General features: G+C 36.8%; 1 non-coding gene across 1 annotated transcript; it reads right to left on the bottom strand.

The window, feature by feature from the left end:
• Positions 1-358: 358 nt before the first annotated feature.
• Positions 359-465, bottom strand: LOC131511160 (U6 spliceosomal RNA). The gene has a single exon (XR_009261366.1). It is a non-coding gene; the product is annotated as a U6 spliceosomal RNA (small nuclear RNA).
• Positions 466-8,511: the final 8,046 nt, after the last annotated feature.

Below are 8,511 nucleotides of genomic sequence, written 5' to 3'. Positions count from 1 at the left end.
GGGGTTTCTATTCTATGCCGTTGGTCTATGTGTCTGTTTTTGTGCCAATACCATGGTGTCTTGATGATTACAGCTTTGTAGTAGAGGCTAAAGTCTGGGACTGTGATGCCTCCTGCTTTGGTCTTCTCCTTCAAAATTACTTTGGCTATTCGGGGCCTTTTGTGGTTCCATATGAATTTTAGGATTGCTTGTTCTAGCTTCCAGAAGAATGCTGGTGCAATTTTGATTGGGATTGCATTGAATGTGTAGATAGCTTTGGGTAGTATTGACATTTTGACAATATTTAATCTTCCAATCCATGAGCAGGGAATGTCTTTCCATTTCTTTATATCTTCTTCAATTACCTTCATAAGCTTTCAAAAATATGGGACGCTTCACGAATTTGCGTGTCATCCTTGCGCAGGGGCCATGCTAATCTTCTCTGTATCGTTCTAATTTTAGTATATGTGCTGCCGAAGCGAGCACTAGGTTTCCCTTTATAAGTTAGGGCACGTTTATCCCTTGCTGCTTTCAGAATTTTCTCTTTATCCTTGTATTTTGCCAGTTTGACTATGATATGTCGTGCAGAAGATCGATTCAAGTTACGTCTGAAGGGAGTTCTCTGTGCCTCTTGGATTTCAATGACTTTTTCCTTCCCCTGTTCAGGGAAGTTCTCAGCTATTACTTCTTCAAGTACACCTTCAGCACCTTTCCCTCTCTCTTCCTCCTCTGGGATACCAATTAATGCATATATTATTTCTTTTTAGTGTATCACTTAGTTCTCTAATTTTCTCCTCATACTCCTGGATTTTTTTTTATCTTTTTCTCAGCTTCCTCTTTTTCCATAACTGTATCTTCTAGTTCACCTATTCTCTCCTCTGCCTCTTCAATCCGAGCCGTCGTCGTTTCCATTTTATTTTGCATTTCGTTTAAAGCGTTTTTCAGCTCCTCCTGACTGTTCCTTAGTCCCTTGATCTCTGTAGCAAGAGCGTCTCTGCTGTCCTCTATACTGTTTTCAAGCCCAGCGATTAATTTTATGACTATTATTCTAAATTCACTTTCTGTTATATTATTTAAATCCTTTTTGATCAGTTCATTAGCTGTTGTTATTTCCTGGAGATTCTTCTGAGGGGAATTCTTCCGTTTGGTCATTTTGGATAGTCCCTGGAGCGGTGAGGACCTGCAGGGCACTTCCCCCGTGCTGTGGTGTATAACTGGAGTTGGTGGGCGGGGCCACAGTCCGACCTGATGTCTGCCCCCAGCCCACCGCTGGGGCCACAGACTTGTGTGTGCCTTCTCTTCCCCTCTCCTAGGGGCGGGATTCACTGTGGGGTGGCGTGGCCCGTCTGGGCTACTCGCACACTGCCAGGCTTGTGGTGCTGGGGATCTGGCGTATTAGCTGGGGTGGGTAGGCAAGGTGCACGGGGGCAGGAGGGGCAGGCTTAGCTCGCTTCTCCTTAGGTGATCCACTTCAGGAGGGGCCCTGTGGCAGCGGGAGGGAGTCAGATCCGCTGCCGGAGGTTTGGCTCGCAGAAGCACAGAGTTGGGTGTTTGCGCGGAGCGAGCAAGTTCCCTGGCAGGAACTGGTTCTCTTTGGGATTTTGGCTGGGGGATGGGCGAGGGAGATGGTGCTGGCGAGCGCCTTTGTTCCCCACCAAACTGGGCTCTGTCGTCCGGGGGCTCAGCAGCTCTTCCTCCCTTTGTCCTCCAGCCTTCCCGCTTTCCGAGCAGAGCTGTTAGCTTATGACCTCCCAGACGCTAAGTCGTGCTTGCTGTGGGAACACACTCTGTCCGGCCCCTCCACTTTTGCCAGCCCGACTCGGGGGCTCTGCTTGGCCGGCGAGCCGCCCCTCCGCCCCGTCTCCCTCCCGCCAGTCCGTGCAGCGCGCACCGCCTCGCCGCCCTTCCTACCCACTTCCGTGGGCCTCTCGTCTGCGCTTGGCTCCGGAGACTCCGTTCTGCTAGTCTTCTGGCGGTTTCCTGGGTTAGTTAGGCAGGTGTAGGTGGAATCTAAGTGATCAGCAGGACGCGCAGTGAGCCCAGGGTCCTCCTACGCCACCATCTTGGATGTTAACTTCTTATCAGATAGGTGGTTTGTAAATATTTTCCCCCATGTTTCCATGATTTTCTCCATTTCTCCCATGGATTGTCTTTTCACTCTGTTGATTATTTCCTTTGCTTTGCAGAGAGTTTTTAGTTTGATGCAAGCTCACTTTTCTATTTTGTCTTTTGTTGCCTGTGCCTTTGGTGTTTATCTGAAAAAGCAAGCCTAGACCAATGTCAAGAATCCTTTTCCCTATGTTGTTTTCTAGTAATTTTAAGGTTTCAGGCTTGTGTATAAGTCTTTAATCCATTTTGTGTTGAATTTCGTGTATGAGAGATAAGGGTCCAGCTTCATTCTTCCACATATACATGTCCAGTTTTGCTAACACCATTTACTAAAGAGACTGTCCTTTTACTGATGTCATAAAGAGTCTGAGGTTTTATATTGCTTAGAAGCTAACAAGCTAGTTTGTTAAAGTCACAGGGATGTTGGTGGAAGACACTAGAATCCTGAGATGGAGATAAAGGAACTGCAGAACTGCTTACTCTTGGCACAGTAGGCACATGAGTATCATGTTTGCAGCACCCTTGCCTCTCAAGACCCACAAATTCAATGTGAAGGTATAGATGTATTGCATGCACATGGCTATGCATTACAGCTGAGGAACCCTGAACTTAGGAAATCCAAACTTTTTTTCCTGACGGCCCACAAGCAGACTTGCTCATTGCCCTGAAAACAGATACCTTATTTTACTGGACTGTAAGTAAATCTGTCCTTTGTTTTTCTGAGATCTCAATTTTCCAAGACTCTTCAATATACAAACATCCTTAAGAAGATAGTAGAAAAAGAGGGGTAAGGGGCATTCAGTGTTTCACTCACAAGACATGCAGCAGTGGGATAGAAATGGAAACTGTACCCAAAAACCTTTTATTAATTGATTTTTTTCTTCACTCACTAATACAATTATTCATTTAGTCATTCGTTCTTCTATTTACTTTTTCTACTATTTATTCAGTGAACATCCCATCTCTTTGCAAGAGGCTGTTCTAGTCTTCCATAACTCTCCATTTCAATCAAATGACATAGATCTTTCTACTTTCAATCAATCAGTCCATCAGTCAATCAGTCAATCAATCCATGGACTTTCCTAACACAGTGACATATTTTTAATGCTCTTCCTTCTACTCAGAAAATTGTCTAACTTATTTCTACTAATTGAAATCCTTTGTTTCCCTCAAGAAAAAACCATATTCTTTATCATTCTTTTCTGATTCCTAGGATTACAACTAAAGCATCTACTTTGGTTGAGCCCTTTTACAATGGCAGCTTATATTTGTATGACTCTTTTTGAATTCTTGATCTTTGACATTTACTAGAGTTACTCACATTTAGTTCTAACTCCCTATCTTGGAGTGTAAGTTCCAAGGAAAGAGAGTCTCCTTCAGCCTCACTTTATTGTTATACCCTATAGTGCCTTTTCACTCTCTTGCTTATAGTTAGACACTGCATATTAATTAAAATTGACATTTTTAAAATTTGGTCTGTGTTGCAGCTGGGCTTTTATTTGGTATGCAAAATTACAGTGATTAACAAAGTAGTTACATCATTTAATCCACTCTTTTCAATGCATTTGTACTTACATAGAATGAATATATATATATATATATAATGTATGTATTTATTTTTATTTATATGTATATAAAAATCACCATATGAAGCACATATGAGGCATACACATAAAATTCAGAGACCAAGGTTTGCCTACTATCTATTGATTGGTTACAGTTAGAAAAACAGGTATATTGCCTCACAAGAAAAACAAAACCTCACAACAACATGTTAGAAATGAGGCTCAGAGGCAAAATGACTAAAAGTATAATAACTAAAAATGCCAAGTATTTTCAAAGATGTTGAGCAGCTGGAACTCACATTGCTGGAGAGAGTCAATCAGAGCTAAATATACATATTTCTATGACCAGCAATTCCTCTCTTAGTTATACACCACCTCCCACCACATAAATGCATATGCCCACCAAAAAACGTGTACAAGAATGTCCATAGCATGTTTATCTGTAATAACAAAACAATGGAAATCAAACATACACCAACAGAATTGATAGACTATAATATATTCATACAATGGAATACTCTACAGAAATTAAATTTTGCTACACATAACAGTATGGATGGATTTTATAACACAGATTGTTGAATGAAGAAGCCAGATTCAAAGAGTGTTTCGTATCATTAGTATCTTTCCGTTATGAGAAATTCAAAACCAAGCAAATAGAAATAAGAATAGCATTTATGTTTGTGGAGTATTAACTATTAAGGTGGCTGCTGGCATGTGATAAATTTTCTGTACTTTGATAATGTGGTATTTGTGTGTGTATGTGTCCATATGTGTACACATATATAGCGTGTGTATATTGTGTGCGTATGGTGTGTATATATATACATATGTATACATTCGCACTGCACAGTTAAGATTACTGTTTTTCATAGATTAAGTTTTGAAGGAGGAGGATCAGGAAATGAAACTATGTTATTGGTAAAATAAAGAAGGCCTGATATCTGGGACTTAGAGAATGAAGAAAAATCTATGTTTATAGAACATATTTTTGCTTGTTGCCCAAGGTAACAGGTGGGATACAGAATGGGAAAGTACTGGAGAGCTATGACTTACATTATAAATGGTAGAGAGCTATTCACAGGAAAATAGAATATATCCTAACTCTAAGGGTGATAAAAGATATAAGGTAAATAATACTGGAATATATTTTTGTGCAATTCAGGGAAATAGATGTGTGTGCTAGAATAAAAATTCTCATATGAATCTCTGAGTTTGGACTAAAAATAGAACTCTCATTAGCAAAAATGAAAACCAGCAGATAAAGGACTAGTATCTTCAATAATTAGATAATGCAAGTCAACCTAGAATTTCATATGGAATAAAATTACCAAGACATTTTCAGAAAACAAACGGTAATTAAGTTTACCATTAATTGTTCATTTAAAAAATACAAAGAATACATTAAGAAATGAGATCATAAATGGAAAATCAGAGACACGAGAAATGGCGAACAAAAGAAATGATAAACAAGTAAAAAGTCTGAGCAAGCATTAATGAATTTTGGTTATATAAAATAATAAATTATGTCTAAATCATAGTATTGATAACAGCAGGCATAAAACATAGTTTGAAAGTAGGAAGGACTATAATAAAATTTAAAACATTCTAAATTTCTTGTATTTTTAAGGAGGAGAGTAAAAGGTTGATTAACATTTCATCATATGTAATGTGAATATTAAACTGAAATAAAATAACCATTTAATAGATTAAGTTCCAGTGACGGTGTAAACATTTAATCATACAAGAAAAATAATTTTACCCTAAACAAAGTAAAATGAAAATGAAATGAGAAACAGAAAAAAATAGGACAAAAAGAAACATATATCATAAGAGATATATGTTTCAATATGTTACCAATCACAATAAATGTAAATAGATAAAAATCTCCCATTAAAAAATCTATTCAGGTTGGTTCAATAAAAAGCACACAAATTTCCAAACACCTCATGAATCAAAGATGAAACACAATTGTCAATAGAAAATACTTAGAAATAAATATATGTAAATGATCATTTATTAAATCTCATGGATAAAGCCAAACCATTTTATACAGGGAAATATTTAGCATTAAATACTTACCCTTAAAATCGCTTATAGTTAATCAGGTGATATGTCATATTATGATATTAGGGGAACAGATAGGAAAAAACTGGCTAAAATGGAAAATAAAAATAATAGGAATAAAAAAAAACAGCATAGAGAAAACCAACCAAATGTTATGCTAGTACTTTGAAAAGATTAATAAAAGAGGTGAAAATATTAATAAAAAAGAGAGAAAGAACACAGCTACATTTTATTCTGTAAAAGATAGTAGCTACAGATGTTGAAGAGAGAGAAAAGTCAAAAAAGTTACAATGTATACCAATAAATGTAATTATGAGAAAAAATTAAAGCCTGGTAAAATAAGACTTGTCTAAACTGATTCTAGATAAAATAGAAAACACACAATCTCTAGCTACCAATAAAATTCATTATTTCAAAATGTTATCTCAAGGAAATCATAAGGCTAAGAAATGTTATTTCTATGAGCCATTCTTGAAAGTTAAAATTAAAATCCTAAATAAGTTATTCCAGATGGTAGAAAAGGGGGAAACATTCTCCAGTTTGTTTTAAAAAGCTAAGATAACCTTGAGCAAAATTTAAATAGGACAGTACAATAAAGGAACAAAATGGATTAATCCAACTCAGGATGAGTTACAAAACCTAAACCAAAAAAGTAAATAAACCAAATTACCTACCATAAAAAAAGGAAGTACCTCCTGACCACTTTGGGTTAACTTTGATTTAGTACTGGATAGTCAATTTATGTAATCAACCACATTAAATGATTAGGTGAAAAAGTCAAATGATCATCCTAAAATAGAGAAGTGTCCAACAAATTCAAAATGAATTTAGAAGTTAAAAGTTTAGCAATTTAATAAAACAAGGGAAGTTTCTTAGTTTGATAAAAGGAATCTATAACAAACTAGAGCAAATATGATAACTAATGGGAAAATAGAGCAGCCTCCTTTTGGTCATCAAGAAGACAAATAATGCTTCGACCCTTCTATTTAACATTGTATTGACTTACAGAGGAATACAATAATGATATAGAGAAAATACAACATGATACAATCAAATATGGCTTCAGAGAGAAGAATCTAATGAATTATATGCAAGTGATAGAATTGTTTATGTAGAAACACAAAGAAATATTGAAATATTTTTTTAATTAGTAAAAGCTTACCATGATTGCTGGATGCAAAATCAATATACTAAAAATTGCATTTTTATGTAGAAGAAAAAAGATAAGCTAAGCCAGAAACTCTAATGAAAAAGGTGCCATTTAAAATAATAATAGATTGTGGGGGTGGGGACATCAAATGGGACACCCAGTTGTGTTTTGTTTTTTTTTTTTCCATTTCAGAAACGCAAATGCCCAGCCCCCAAAAAAGTAAAATAAAAGCACTAAGAAGTTTGTTTGGGTTAATGGCCTCTGGTGGACTTTCCCCCACAAAGGGGGAAGGAACAAGTGATAGGTAGACATTTCTTTTTGAAATTTTTTTTTCAACGTTTTTTATTTATTTTTGGGACAGAGAGAGACATAGCATGAACGGGGGAGGGGCAGAGAGAGAGGGAGACACAGAATCGGAAACAGGCTCCCAGGCTCTGAGCCATCAGCCCAAAGCCCCGACGCGGGGCTCGAACTCACGAACCGCGAGATCGTGACCTGGCTGAAGTCGGACACTTAACCGACTGCGCCACCCAGGCGCCCCTAGACATTTCTTTTTGGACAGAATGCCTTTGGAATAATAAATCTTATGTGGTGAAAAAAAATAATAGATGATTTAAATTACCTGAAAAAAAATTTTTGAAAAAAGATGTTAATACCTTTATAGAAAAGCTAAAATTCTATTTTATGAAAAAGGCTTTAAAAGATTAAGAAACAGAAGGTCATACATAGATGGGTATATTCCGTATCATGACAATATAATTCTCCCCAAGTTCATCTACAGATAATGCATTTTATTTAATGTCCCAACAATTTTATTTGTAATTTTGAGGCTGACAAGGGTGCTGAAAATTCACATGTTCATTCCTAGATCTATGTAGAAAAGCAAACAGCCAAGTATCTGAGGAACCCATAGGATAAAAACAAAATTTGGGGGATTTCTCTTAAAGACTACAAAAGTTTTCAAAGGTTTTAGTCAATAAGACAGTGAGATATTGTTAGGGGAATTGACAAATAGACTACTGAAACAGATTTGAGAGCAGGGAAACAGATCAACACAATGAGAGTCCAGGAATAATTGATAACAGAGCTAGATCACATGGCCAATCAATGAAGTAATGGGCTTTTCAATAATAGATGGTCCTGGGTCAAAAGACTATGTATGTATGCAAACATGCACACAGTTTCAATTTCATAAGATGAAAGGAGTTTGGAAATTGTTGGCACAACATGAATGAACTTAACCTTACTGAACTGTGCACTTAAATGGGTCAAGTTGGTAAATCTTATGTGTAGTTTACCACAATTAAACATTCTTTTTAATTTAAAAATCAAGAAAATCATTAATATTAAATTCAGGACAGAACTTACCTTGAGGAGGGGCATGTTCCAAAGTAAAGGTAATTTTCTATTTCCTAATCATCTATGACTATTATTATTCATTAAACTGTGGAAATCTATCATGTGAAATATTACATAATAGAGGGTTTTTTTTAATTTTTAAAAAATGTTTATTTATGTTTGAGACAGAGACAGAGCATGAGCCGAGGAGGGGTAGAGAGAGAGAGGGAGACACAGAATCCAAAGCAGGCTCCAGGCTCTGGGCTGTCAGCACAGAGCCCGACGCAGGGCTCGAACTCACGA

The sequence above is a fragment of the Neofelis nebulosa genome, chromosome 4 (genome assembly GCF_028018385.1).
Source record: "Neofelis nebulosa isolate mNeoNeb1 chromosome 4, mNeoNeb1.pri, whole genome shotgun sequence".
Classification (NCBI taxonomy): Eukaryota; Metazoa; Chordata; class Mammalia; order Carnivora; family Felidae; genus Neofelis; species Neofelis nebulosa.
The sequence above is the reverse complement of the archived record's forward strand: the minus strand, read 5'-3'. Positions and strand labels throughout refer to the sequence as shown.